Source organism: Cupressus sempervirens, chromosome 1, assembly GCF_028749045.1.
Source record: "Cupressus sempervirens isolate cs-2001-9-10 chromosome 1, ASM2874904v1, whole genome shotgun sequence".
NCBI lineage: Eukaryota > Viridiplantae > Streptophyta > Pinopsida > Cupressales > Cupressaceae > Cupressus > Cupressus sempervirens.
Window position 1 is genome coordinate 822,976,419 of NC_143118.1, and position 15,846 is coordinate 822,992,264.

Here is a 15,846-nt window from a genome sequence, read left to right on the forward strand (position 1 = left end):
CAAGGCCACAAAAGGTGCACTCATGTGAGATGAAAAGGTATGCAGACACAAATTTTTTGATCTCTTCTCTAGCTCGTTACATCAGTGGAATTTGCATACCTGTAACAAACACTGGAACTATAGAATTGCACAACTAGAAATCATGCAACAAACTTTTGGCTTAATCACAATCTTGTGAATAAAATCCAAAAAATTATGACACATTCAGGCAAGAATTACTACACGCCAAAAGCAAGCACCAAAAGCATAATTTATTGCATAATAATGGCAGCCCTTGTTACATTTTACAATAGGGCATTTATAAGAAATTGTCTCCTCAATTTGTGTTGAGAGTGAGAGATATCTTACATGCAAAAAAATTCTTTTAACAAATAAAAAAAATTAAATATATACAAACTAGCAACTAAACTGGTGCTTAGAGGGACTCCATCCATATCTTACTTTTTATTTGGATGCATGAGCCCTTTACATATCAAAAACAAAGAAAGCATGAGAGATAAAGTAGAAGGAAGCCATCAGTCAAAGTAGAAGTGCATGGAGGCAACAAAAATAGAAGCTAGCCCTTCACTAGGCATGTGTTGGAGTTAACTAGCCATCAGAATGTGCTCTCGATGAATGAAAAGTGCTATTTTTGGAACTAGCAGTTAACTATCAGTACACCTTTGAATTGCATAGTTGCAAACCTAGAGAGATCAACTAGGAAAAAAACTCAAAATTTTACTAAGTGTCACAATTGAAATTCTGGCATCTAGGTTTTGTCCAACTTCATCCCAAAGCTATGTTTAGATATTTGCCTTTGAATTTCTCTATCATCTCAGTGATCTTAGCTGCATCTGGGAGGTCCAAAGCTTGATACTTGTCCTTTACCTTCTGCCTCTAATTATCCACCTTGACCTGAGTTTTTACAAAGTCTCCTAGCTTAGAATCCAACTCTATCAATACTTCTTCTATTCTAAAAGCTTGTCTTATGTCTTCATCACTGGATGCTTCCTCCAAAGTCTTCTTTAAATTCCCCACTACTGCCTCAACTGGCAATAGCTTCTCTCATTCTTCATCTTCAAAAATGTCCAAGCATGCATCATTGTACAACTTTTCTACTTCTAGAACTTGCTCTCAGGCTTGGTCCTTAAGCCTATGGATTTCCTCATTTAATGTTTCCATCACTTTATTTCCACCTGCTATCTTATCTATCTAAACATCTATCATGTCTAATTCTTCTCTAGTATATACATCAATCAAGATGTTGTACCTTTGACCCTTGATGGCTTGTAGAGTTTGTAAATCTTTGCCCCATTCCCGTACCTCATCCATGATACTGAAGTCCTACCTCAAAATTGCCACAACCTTGTTGACATCCTCCTGCGTAGCATGTAGCAACTTCAAGCTCCCTATGATTATAGTGACATCTTTATCCTCAAGGCTATCTTGCCACTCTTGACAAGCTTTCAAAAATGGATTGAGTTGTGCACCTTCCCCTTCTTTAAGAATGGCATTCAGAGTCTCCTTAGGGTGTTCAAAATCAAGAGGACCAACAACTTCAGCTAGATATCCCTTTAGGATCTCTACTTGTCTTCAAAGTGTTCAAATTTCAATTTCATCCTATTCCATGTGTTTAAGAACCTCCTTGACTCCCACAGTCATCATCTTTTGGGTTGTATCCTGTGTAGGATTTCCCAACATAATATCATTTACTTCATAGACCTCAAGGCTAACAACTTCTACATTTGTACCTTCTAGAGGGTGGGCCACTTGTGCAAAAAAATCCTGGTTACGTATTGAAGTGACAAATGTAAATGATATTGCATTACGTAATGGAGACTTAGGCTTGTTAAGGATCTCTACAATATCACAAATATCATCCTTTGAAGCATGGAACTAGTGCTCGGCACTTCTCATTATCTCTTTTTGAAACCACCTTGGGGTGTGGCTTTTTGCAACCTTAGCTCTGGGTGATGAAGGGGTGTGCTCAACTACCTTCTTTCCCTTGGTACTCTTACTCGGAGTCTCTTGTTGTGAGGATTCTTCTTCTATAATCTCAATCTTTTTAGATCCTATAGTTTGATCCTCAACATCCTAAGAAGGTTATTGCATATACTCTACTATCTATCCTTCTTTTGATACCTCTTTAGTAGCCCTTGGCTCAAGTTGCTCTTGTGATGACGGCTCCTTTTGAACATGTTCCTCTTCTGAACTTGGAGGTGGGGGAGTAACTAAACTTTTATCTATCACTGTAATCTATGGTGGAGATGGAGGAGTGATGTTAGGACCTTGTGTCTCAGGGGGTCTCTACATCCAATCTTCCTATTGGGGCTCTCTTGTAGTGGTGTCTCTGATCTTATCCCCAACCAACTCCATACCCATTGGCATGAAATCTTTTATGGAGAAGACATCCTCACCTTGCTCCCTTTTCTCACTCACCCATTATTGCACTTCATCTTTTGAGGAAGAGAGTTCTATAGGCTATAATTGGGTGGGTGGTGGAGTATTCATGGCATTCTTCCTTCTTTCCATCTCTATGGCCTAGGCTTGCCGAGTTCTTCTCTATAGAAGTAGTTCCTCTTCCCCCTCCATTCAATCTCATCCACATCAATCTCTTCCTCTAGAATGGTTTTAGGAATAGATGGATTAGGCACTAATCTTTTGTGGACTCTTTGTCCCTTGTTCATTCTAACCTTAATTCTCTTTTGTCTATGTGGAACAATGAGAGAAGTGGGCTCTTTGTGTGCAAGAGGAATGGAAGTCTTTGGAATCTCTCCCTCTTCTAGTTGACTTGGCATAATGGGAGGCAACTAAACATCAACCTGTATTTGGGTAGCACCATCATCATGAGGTCCCTATGGACTCGGCTCCCATTACTGGGAAGAGACATGCTCTGTCTAGATTCTCTGAGGAGAAGCTCTTTTCCTCTTTCCCTTCTTCACCAGAGGGTGGTAGTATCCCACTAGGCGGTCAAGCTGATAGAATATTTTTGGCCGGATAGGAGACTTGAGCGCAAAGGTTGGAATAGTGACTTTCCTCCCTTTACCCTTCTCTGGGTGAGCATGTGCATGGAAGATCATTGCATCCAAAATTGGATCAAGTGGAAATGGCTTCTTGATCCAACTCTTCATCATTCGAATGACATATCTCACATGATGATTAATATCATCTCCTTCCTCTCTATCAATTTTTGTATTGAGAATGGATCTCTCACCAACTTTATCTATGTTGAATAAGGGATCCAATAGCTTCTATGAGTCCTATAGCCAAATCTCATTAGGGATAGTCAAGTGAAGAGCCTTCTCTACCAAGTACAAGATCATCCTACAATAGTCTCTGATGTGAACATCATAATCATTTGTGGCATTCATCCAATGATCTTCAATGGCATCCTCATGATAGAAGTCTTTCCCTACTAGGCTTATCTCTTTACCAACATTGTCAAAATATGGTTGAGGAGAATTATATTCTTCCAAGGTATAGTTCTCCCATTCCAACTCAAAAGTTGGAATATCCTGCTTCCTCTTCACCTGATGCACTCCCATAGTCAATGGCCAATCCCAACTACCTCCTTGCCCTTGTCACTCTTACTTAGAGTCTCCTGCTATGAGGATTCTTCTTCTATAGTCTTGATCTCTATAAATCCTGTAATTTGATCCTAAGCATCTTGAGAAGGTTGTCACATATACTCTACTATTTGTGCTTCTTCTAGTGCCAGTTCTGTTGGGGGCTTGTTTGACACGAGGCCAACAACATGAATCCATTGCATGATATCCTCTCTTGAAAAGCTAATCCCTTTTTGAGGATCAACTCCAAGGTTTTGTATTTGTCTTGCGACACACCAAAATCTGCTCAGTTGAAGATAAATGTAGTTGTTCACAAGGAGGCCTTTACTGGTACTAAAAACACTTTTGTCTTAGAAGTGAAGTAAACCTATTTTTTGTCTTGGAATCACACACCAAAGCGATTTTTTTTTTGTATTTTGTATTTTTTTTTAATTTTATAATTTTTTAAATTTGTTTTTGCAAAAAGTTTTCAAAAAAAAAAAAAAAACTACGTGTACCTAGTGCATAAGGGTACAACCTAAGCATGGCATAGCTATCATAGCTAGCACACAGTGCTAGTCATGCCACCCATGCTAGGTAAGGCCATTGCAGCTAGTGCGTGGCACTAATCATGCTGCCTACACTAGGTACAACCAACATAGCTAGCACACAGCACTAGTCACGCATAAGGGGATGGAAGATGGCTCACCTCTCCTCTCTTGCCCTCAATGACCCCCTCCAAAAAAAGGAAAAAGAAAAAAAGGGGGAGGGATGGTTTTATAACCCTCTCTCCCTCTTTCACATGAAGCGCACTGTGCCTCGATCCATGTGCACACATGAAGGGAGGAGAGCTTTTTTTTTTTTGGATTTTTCATTTTTCATTTTTTTTGCATTTTTGCATTTTTATTTTATTTGGATTTTTCAAATTTTTATTTTTTTTGGATTTTTCAATTTTTTATTTTATTTGGATTTTTCAATTTTTGGACGCAACTTTTAAACAAATTCTTTCTTCTCTCGACTCTCAAATTGTGAATTTGGGAGTCAAAAAAGTAGGGGGTCCCCATTCCTAGTGAGGAATGGGGCGTGCATTGTGAATACCACAACAAATCGTCTCAAAAAAAGGAAAAAATGACAAAGACATTTCTTCATCAGCAAACATATTTTTGACATGTGTCGAACAACAACCAAGCTTTGAATATCCCAAGTGTGTTTCAAATGATTCCTCAATAAAAATCATAGAACTCGAAACCTTCCAGCATAGTGTGTGCATTTGTGTATTCATTCCTTTTGATATGTTTGGGTGCAATCAATCAGAGATTTTTGACAACTCAAAACAATCTTCCACTCTTCCTAGCTCATTCATTCAGGAACTCCATGATAGGTTTGGTCAATCAATTGCTTGACTAGATGAGAGAATAAATTTGAGGTCTCTTGGTAGGATGCCACATTCTTTTAATTTTTGACTTTTGAGTAACTACTTTATATCATTTAAAACATTACTTTTAATGAAGCAATAGTTTGAATTGAAGATACTTTGTTTTGGGAACATATGTTTTGCCATTTTAGATCTTAGAATCCTTTAGTCTTAACAACATCTCCTCTTCTTCTTCTTTTTCTCTTTATTTTGTATCCTGACTATGCTTAGACTATGTAGCTAGAACATTAGTGTCATTTCTTGGATTCGATCTCTTATTAACATCCCTTGCATTTCTCTTTTAGAACTTTTCAGAAACTCTCATGCCAAACAATGATCTCAGCAATCCTTCAAAGAGATCCCTCCCATTTGAACTAGTTAGAACTTGGATTGAGTCTCATTATCTTTGACTTCCAATTTGGGCAACACCCAAAACAATCAAATCTTTAAATTTGTAGAGTGTTGAGAACTTGGTGGTTTAGGCCTTTGAATTTCCAATTGAGAGTCCCCTATTTCCATAGGAAATATTTGCTGCTTGGTTGGTATAAGACATGCAATTGTCCAAATTTTTTGACAAAGAAATATCTCTTCCTAAAATTGGAACCAAGAAGTGATTAGTAAAATCTTAAGAGAAAATTTCAGGTACACCTTTCCCCCTAGGACTGACACAACTTTGAAAGGAAACACATGACTGAAAGAAAAGACTCTTGCAGAAAGAAACACACTTATAGGAATGTAAATCTAAGCTAAGTGTAGAAATGAAATCCAACTAATTTTTTTTTTTGTTTTTCGATTCAAGCCTCAAAATAATTCTTTAGAAATTACCCATTTATAGGCAAAGGAATAAATTCCCCCTATAAGGAACTTAGCCTAAAAGTGTTCTCTTCAAGAATCTTCACAATTTGATAAGGGCCTATCCACGAGCATTGAAACTTGGTATGACTCCCTAGCTTTTCTTTCACCTTATCCCAAAGTAGGACATCAGAGATCTTGAATGATTTTATCATGGCTCTCTTTTCAAACCACCTTTTAACAATAGCTTAATTTTTGGCCATGTGCTCTAATGTAGATACTCATTTCTCATCCATTTCAAGTAGATTCATCAATCAGATTTGTGCTCTGTTACCATCTTTAGCATACCCGCTCATGAATTTCAAGATAGAAATTCTGAAATTTAATGGGAACACTAGTTCTTACCTGTAGACAAGCAAATATGGAGAAGTCCCGAAGGAATTTTTAACTCTGATTCGATCTGTCCACAAGGCATATTTTAGTAGTGCATGCCAATCCTTAGGATTCTCCTTCAATAATCATTTTATAACTATGATCAGGTTCTTATTCATTGATTCCACTACCCCATTTCCTTGCGGGTAGTAATTCAAGGAGAACTTGATAAAGATTTTATTTTCAAAGGCCCACTGGGTCAAAAATGTAGATATGAAAGCAAGCCCATTATCACACACAAGAGTGAAAGGCATCCCAAACCTAGTGATAATGTGTTCTTCTAGAAAATCAATCACCACTTTAGTAGTGCAATTTCTAAATATCTCAGCTTCTATCCATAGTGTGCAATAATTCGTAGCTATAAGAATATATGTATGTCCAGTTGATGATGGAAGGTTAATAGGACTAATAAAATCAAGTCCCCACTTAGCAAAGGGATGTACCTCATACACTGGTTGTAATGGCATTGTTGGATGCCTCTCTCTATTGGCACTAGTTTGGCACACATGACAAGAAAAAACATGCTCAAATGTATCTTTAAATATAGAAGGCCAAAAATATCCAAATCTCAAAATCATGTGAGCAGTTACTTCAGCTAATCCATGTATTATCGCATACTTGTCATGGAAATGCTCCAAGACTTCTTTTGCTTTGTCTTGTCCCAAGCATTTTAGATAAATCCCTTCATAGTTTCTCTTGTATAACTTGTTGTCAAGTAGCTTGTAAGATTCACATTTCATCTTAAGTCCTCTATAATGTGAACCATTCATCCAATTGGGACATCAATGCTGTAAGAGGTAATAGATAATGTCTTGATACCAGACATCTGTTATCACTCCCTGATTTATGTCAACTTGTGATACAACCATCTTTTTCTAATCATCTTCATTTGTTTCATAATCAAACATGAAGTCCTTCTCATTTCCATCCTAATTTTCAGCTATTATCTTTGATAAACCTTAGCCTCTAACCAATTTCATAGGTTGAATCTCAAGGTCAAATTCTTGGAGTATAGCCATCCACTTGCCTCATCTTTTACCCAGCTCATTCTGCATCAGGAGTGTTTTCACCACTGGATCAGGTACAATAGCATACACCTTACTTCTAAGGATGTAATGACAAAATTTATTCACTACTTTAATCAATGCAAAGGATTGTTTATCTAGGGTAGAATATTTCAACTTAGCATTCTTTAAAGGGAAGCTCATGAATGAGATTGGCCTTTCATCCTTGCCTACCTTTTTCTGGGTTAGAATTCTAGTGCAAGAATGTTCTATAGTGAAAGAATATATCTTGGAGGGTAGTTGATAATCAGAACTTACCAACACTGGGGCAGTGGAAATAGCAACCTTTATATTTTTAAAGGATTTCTTAATTTTTGGGGACCATTCTACTTTAGCTCCTTTCTTCAGCAATTTATTGAGGGGATGAACGATTTCCACAAATCCACTTATAAATTTGCACACAAAGTTGATCTTCCTGAAGAAAGACTTCAATTCTTTTTGACTATGTGGAGGTGCTAGCTTCAAAATAGATTCGACTCTATTCAAATCAATGGAGATTCTTGCTTTAGAGATAACATGCCCCAGCAAATTTCCTTTGGTGACACCAAATGTGCACTTCTTAGGATTGAGAGAGATGTCATATTTATGACACCTATTGAACACTTGTCTTAGATTAGCAATATGAGTACTTTGATCCTTAGAAAAGACCATCAGATCATCCATATAGATGACTATACATCTATTTATCAATCCTTTAATAGCTTTGTCCATTGTTTGCTGAAAGGTAGCTCTAGCATTAATCAATCCAAAAGGCATTCTTCTATAAGAAAAAGTTCCCCACTTTGTGTTAATACTCTAGTGATAGCTTCTTGACATGATGTACACTCGAATTCAGAATGACTTTTTTTATGCAACCGGAAAAATCTAGGAAGAAGGAGAATATTGAGATCAATTTCTTCCCCAAGACATTGCAAGTTAGCCGTCATATGATCTATGAACTATTCCATGACATCTCCTTTTGGGGCTAAAATCACTAGGTTGGTATCATAATCATCTAGTTGTGTGGTTGAGGTTGTGTCGAGAGCCATTACCTTGTAGGAGCCTAGCTCTATCTGTAGGAAGGCCACTTCATTAGGAGTATTGTACTTAGTAAACATTTTCTTCAACTTTGGCTCTGCATCAATCTTAATTTGATTGTTGAGACCCTTCCATGGTAACTAGAGCTAAGTAAAGTCTGTTGAAAACCATCCTCTAAGACACTTAGTCCATTCCCTACTAAGAAGCAATCCGTATGTTTTAGGGATATCAACTACATGAATGTCGATAATGTCTTGAATCCATGGATTGACTATGAGTAATATCCATACATTTTTCAAGACACCTATGGATTTCACTTCAATTTTATCCAGTTGTATTACCACTCAATTTGAGGGCTGAGGAGTGACTCCTAGCTTTTGTGCTATGGAGAAAGGCATAACATTGCATGAAGACCCTAAATTGATTAGGAAGTTATGAAGATTTTTCTTGTATATTCTAATGCTGAGCAAGAATGGGGGTACCTCTATTTTATCCTTAAAAATGGTGGGCATTGCCTCTGCAACATTAACTTGTTGTGGGGCTGCCTTTTGTGAGGTAGTATTAACGCTGTGAGAAGTCTTCATATGGTCCAATGTCTTCATAAGTGCTTCCCTTTGTTGCGGGCAATTTTGTAACATATTGAACATAGACTTGTTGGCCTTAGTTCATTTCAAATCTTCAAAAATTTTGTATCTCTCTGTAGACCAAACAAGATTTTTTATTATTGTAGGTACATTTCCTTGATTCTAATTTGGTTTCCCTATAGGGTGTGGCCTAAGCGGTGGTAGATTATTGTTTGCTCATGGATCAGGTAGAGTTGGTTGCAATCCTGGAGGAATTCCATCTATCAAGGGGTCTTTTTTGTTTCTAAGATTGTAGGGATTTTGATTGTCATTGCAAAAAGTGAACATCTCTTTGTGTTGTATATTAGGTTCTTGATTGAATTGAAACAAAAATTCATGACTTGTTGGTTGTTCTTCTTACAAGTTATATGTCGAGTCATATCATTCCAAAAGCATGGCATTAAACTACATGGGATGAGGATTGTCATTCACCTATGAACTCTGGTTCATTTCTTGATCCCCATTATGGTATGAAGCATTATTGTTGGGTGTAGTTTGGCTATCCTCATGCTGATTGAGATCAACATACTGGACATTGTTATTGTTATTATTAGGAAGAATGCTCCCATTATTTGGATGGGTGTTCCACTATCTGTTTCATCTTGGGAAACCATTGTTGTGATTAAGATGGTCAAAATTGGCTCCTCCACTATTATTTCCTATGTTATTGTTGTTGAAGTTCCTATTGTGACCTTGACCAAAGTTGTTATTGTAGGGAGGAACATTGTTCCTTTGAAAATTGTTGTTTTGTCCTTGTGACATCCTTAGTCATGTTAGCTCACTACTCATCTGTAACATTGTCCTCTTCATCTGGTCAAGCTCTAAAATGAAACTATTATCTAGCTCTGTAGGAACTGCTACCTTCTTTTCAAAGAAAGCAATCTTTGATGGGTCATACCATGGATATGTCAGTGTAGGGTTCTATGGAATGGGTGCCTGCTATAATGGAACTAGGTTCATTGGTACAAACTAGCTAGGCACTGGAGGTGCTCCAATGGGGTATGTTGGTATTGTAGCAATTTATTGAGTGGGAGGCATCATTCCTCCTTCGTTAGGATTAGCCTACTTTATGAATGTAATTGCCTTTGTGAAAACCTTTTCTAGTGTGTCAATATCTGTTGTTGGAAGCCTTCTGAGAAAGATGGAAATGAGGGGGTCTGTGGCATTCAAATAAATTTGAATAGTTGCTTCCACTAATATCGTATATGGTGATTCTAGTCTGCAATATGCCATATGGAAGTGATGATTCAAACACCAAATAGTCTCTGTTGGATCCCTCTTTATCGATATGAATTGTTGATGAATTATAGCTGGGTTGATAAAAGTCTTGAACTACTCCAAAAATAATTTCTCAAAAGTTTCTCAATCTCCAATGCATCTAGGTAGAAGATTAATGTACCAGTTGTAGGAAACTTATCCCAAGGAGTAAGGAAATAGGTAGAGAACTAGATCTTCATTAGCAATTTGTTTGTGATTACAAATTTCTTTGAACACTTTGACATGGTCTTCCATAGTTTGTGTTTCCCCAAAAATGAATCTTGGGAAAAATTTATCGAGGTTCTTAGGGAGGTCATGGAGTGGACCTCTCAAATTAACGGGTGAGTTGACTACATTTGCGAAGAAGGCCATCAGAGGGTTTTGTGGACCTAAAGGCAATTGTGCTAGTGGTGGCACTATTGGATTTTGTGGAGGTCCACTAGGTGGTTGAATTAGTGGTGGAGTAGAAGAAGATGACAAGATGTTGAATGGAAGTGGTTGGACTCAAGGTATTCCCCTGTCACTGTATGGCTTATGAAAATGAGTGAGTTCCAAAAACTCATGTCCACTTGGTGAAGGCCTTAGTGCTTGCTAGAATGGTGATCTTAGATTAATATCCTCTAGCTTATGTCAATTTTGGAGGAAGCACACCTCTATAGAAGTACACTTTCTCATCTTTCCTGAACTTTGCACACCACAGAGTTTTGCAGACCTGTGTATCTGCAAACCTATGGATCTGCGAACCTGTGAGCCTATGGATCTGTAGATCTGTGAACCTATAGAGTTGGGCACTTGAGTTTCTAAGAAAAAATTTTGAACTTTGTAAAAAGTGCAGATTATTTGCGAGTGCAAAATTCTAAAACTTGGTCAAATTTTCTTCTTTTCCAGAGTGTGTTTAATGGTAGGCCCTCCTTCTAGCACTACTTCTATTGGGGGCTTGTTTGACATGAGGCTAATAGTAGGAATCTGTTGCATGATATCATCTCTTGAAAAGCTAATCCCTTTTTGAGGATCGACTCCAAGGTTCCATATTTGTCTTGTGACGCACCAGAATCTGCTCAGTTGAAGATAAATGTAGTTGTTCACAAGGAGGCCTTTGCTAGTACTAAAAACACTTTTATCTCAATAGTGAAGTAAACCTATTTGTTGTCTCGGAATCAAACATCAAAGTGATATTTTTTTTTTAAATTATATATATATATATATATATATATATATGTATATATATATATATGTATATATATATATATGTATATATATATATATATATTGCAAAAAGTTTCAAAAAAAAAAAAAAAAAAAACAAAAATGAAAAAACTACATACACCTAGAATGCAAGGGCACCGCTCGTGCATGGCACGGACGATGCACCCAATGTGCAGTGCTGGGCATGACCATCGCAGTCAGTGCGCGATGTTGGTCGCACTACTTGCATTGGGTGCAGCCAACATGGCCAGTGCTCAACCTTGGTCGTGCATGAGGAGATGGGAGAGGGATCATCTCTCCTCTCTTGCCCTCAATGCTTCCCTCCAAAAAAAGTAAAAAGAAAAAAAGGGGGAGGGAGGGTTTTATAACCCTCTCTCCCTCTTTTGCATGAAGCACACCATGCCTCAATGTGTGTGCACAGAGATGAAGGGAGGAAAGTATTTTTTTTTGGATTTTTAAGTTTTTTAATTTTTTTTTAGATTTTTCAATTTTTTTATTTTTTTGGATTTTTCAATTGTTTTTATTTTTTGGATTTTTCAATTTTAGATGCAACTTTAAAACAAATTCTTTCTTCTCCCAACTCTCAAATTATGAGTCTAGGAGTCAAAAAAGTAGGGGATCCCCATTCCTAGAGAGGAATGGGGCATGTGTTGTGAATACCACAATAGGGTCAAAATTATAACAAGTCAAACAAGGCTTCCCAGAATTTAGAACAAATTGCATCAGCATGACAACACTAAATAACCAACTTTGAGGGATTCAAGACCTAGTCAAATGGATTCAATATGATTCAAAATATGAAACATAGGCTCTCCGATATGGACACTCAACACTCCCAAGGAAATGATTCATGAAACATTCATGGGTTAGAGATATTCAATTACAAACATAGCTTCTTGTCATTATTTGACACTTAGGCAAAAAATGTAGAATTGGGCATTGCTCAAAATGGGACTTCACAGAATGGCTCATAATGGCAATTTATCTTCATGAAACACATAGATGTATTGAATGCATGGTGTTAGAAACATTAAACACCTCATGGGCCTCAAATGAACAATCGGGTACATATACATCAAAAAGTGTTTATAAGGCTTAATTTTCTCAATGGTACTCAAAATTAGGGCTTCAATTTTGAGTCCCACAACAACACTCCTTGTAGAAATAACCAAGTCAAGATCATGGAGGTCTTGAATAACCACATCATGTGGGGAGAACTCAACTATCTTTTTAGAGCCTAAATGACAAATCTGAAAGGTACACAAGAGGTTTGTAGAAATGGGCAGAACTAAGAGAATATCATGTAGTAAACAACCTTCTAAAGAGATAGTTCCTAAACCTAGGACTGAAAGTTGAGAAGAATCACCAAGTAACACTCTAAGAAAGTGAGGTAACCAAATGAAGTGAGTGTCTCATATGATGGGAAGATTTGGAATCAATAATCAAATAAATTATGGAAGACAATACTCATGCAGAAAGAGCATGTCCTTTCCTTGTAGGAGGAGGTGAAGGCTTTAGAGAAGCAATACTAGAATGTTGCATGGCCTCCTCTAATGCCTCGAGATATTTCCAACACATAGAAACTGGATGTCCTTCCTTGCCACAAAAACTACAATGTTCACCTATGTAGTTCTTAGTCTTGGAGAAAGACTCACCAGACTTAGAAAAATTACCTCATGAGAGGGCTTTTAAGCATATGATTTGGGAGTAGGCTTGGAGGAACACTCACTACCCTTTGAATCTGACTTATGCTTCAGTTTCTAGTTTGGCTTTCCTATACATGTTCGACCTACCAATGTCTTTGTTTTAGAACTAGTCATAGTATCCAACTATATAAGCTTTGACTACTCTTTAGTCAAGTGATCACAAAATACCTCAAAGTAGGCATAAAAAAATCTATCCCCAAAGCATCTTTGGTGGAATAGAAGGTGGAAGAAAAAATATAAAAATTCCCTCTAAGCTTAGAGAGAATTAGATAGATGCACTTAGAATCAATCTTCATCTTTCCACAACCCTGCAACACGGATCTCTATTGATTAAACTTCATGAAGAAGGCATCAATAGTCAAAAAGGAATCTGGTACAAGAGAGGTAAGTTTTGCCTCTATCTAAAGTTCCCTAAACTAATTCACAATACCAAATTAGTCATGAAGCTTGGTCCATATAGATAGAGTATTACACATGTCCAAATGAAATTGCAGACTATTTGATACCTATAATACAATCAATCTAATTGCCTCACCCATATTGTTTTAGTGTTGCATGATCTCATATGGCCTTTGAAAAATAGGCTGCACAACATCTAAATGTGACCACAACATTTTTGACTAGAGAAGTTGAGTCATTAAGGTCTTCCAAATGTGGTAGTTATGAGGGGTCAAAAGTTCTACACAAGAATAGGTCTCGACCATTGTTTTAGAAGGGGGTTTTGATTTTTCCTGATATCTTTGTATAATAACATAAAGTAAGATTAAAATAACCCCCCACAAAGCAAATAATTGAATCCCAACTTACAAAAAGAATGCATAAATAAGTGAAGAGAAAAGAGATTCAGAAATGAATCACAAATACCAAGTGAAAAATTCTAGTGAAATGATAGAGAATCTAGAAATTTTTTAAGAATATGTTTCCAGTACTTTTTTTGGATTGAAAAATGAAGCTATAACAAAGAAGTTATGCCCACTAAAAGATAGGATTCATCAACAAACTTCAAGTGTAATAACTTGTACTGAACTAGAAAAATTACCAAAAATACCTAATACATTGTCTTCATCTCAAATCCATATTTTCGGTGCTTCTTTTAGATCAAAAAAGGACCTTTGTATGTTCAAGATATCGCAAAAAAATGAACAGGGTACCCAGAAGAACAATGAAATATATATATATGTGTGTGTGTGTGTGTGTGTGTGTGTGTGTGTGTGTGTGTGTGTGTGTATGTATGTATGTATGTATGTATGTATGTATGTATGTATGTATGTATATATATATATATATATATATATATATATATATATATATATATATATATGTATGTATGTATGTATGTATGTATGTATGTATGTATGTATGTATGTATGTATGTATGTATGTATGTATGTATGTATGTATGTATGTATGTATGTATGTATGTATGTATGTATGTATGTATGTATGTATGTATGTATGTATGTATGTATATATATATGTATGTATATATATATATGTATATATATACACACATATATATGTATATATATGTGTGTGTATATGTGTGTATATATATACATATATATATACATATATATACATATATGTATATATGTGTGTATATATATACATATATATGTGTATGTATATACATACATACATAGATACATACATACATATATATATAAACACCACTAGAGGAGTAGCAGAAAAGCAATGGCCAAGTGGGGAATGTTGGATACAATAATCCAATTGTGTGTTGTATTTAATGTTACACAAATATCATACCATTTATCTATTTAGACCTTACCAAGATCAGTTGGTTTGCAAGTAGATTTACTATGTCTACCAAGCATTTATAGACTTTACCTTATGCAAACAGTGCCTATCGAGCTCAATTGGTCATCAAAGGAAAATATAGTAGAAGATAGTTGTTACTAAGTTAGCAAGCTTAGTGAAGGAAATTCAATTCTTACCTAGTTCACTTAGCAACCAAAGGATTTTGTAGAATTTTTAGTGTTAACCAAGTTCAGATGGTTAACTCAGGAAATTGTTTCTAAAGTAGTGTTTACCGAGTAGGATCAACCAATGAAGGAATTTGTTAATTTATGGTTTAATTCTTAATTGTTTTAAGTATTATTTCTAGCCTATTATGGTAATGATTATAAGTGATTGTAACTTGTAATTGAGCCAATTTGATAATTTGAATGGTATATATGAAAGGTCAATTTGCGAGTTTTATATGATGAGATGGATTTGATGTGATATGAATGTGAAGGTGGACTGATTATTATGAAAGTGAATTTTGAAGGATGAGTAGAGACCATTGAGGAGCAAAAAAGCTATATCTAATCAAGTAGGATCTAATAGTACAAAATAGAGATATGTAATTAGTAAAGTTAGTTGCCTTTTATTCAGGTCATTTCATCGTTACTTTCTAACCATTATAGCAGTGATTTCAAAATCTCCTAATAGGGTTGGTTTAATAGCCATTTTATAAATCCTCTAACAAGGTGACCATTCAATTCAATTGTTCTAAAAACCTCTAACAAAGCCACTCCTAATAGGGAACACCTAATAGTGTGTTTATAAACCTTTAACAGGGTTGGCTCTAACATGGCTCACTTCAGAAGAGTGAAAATTAGTAGCTAGTTACATTGGTGGTTTTTCCCATATTGGGTTTTCACATTAAATCTAGTGTCTCTTGTGTTCATGCTTTTACTTTTATAATTGCAAATTATTTCATGCATGCTAAGATCTGATTATAAGCTAAACATTCATTGCATTAACCATGTTACACCATTATATGAATATTTACCAAGGAACAATAGT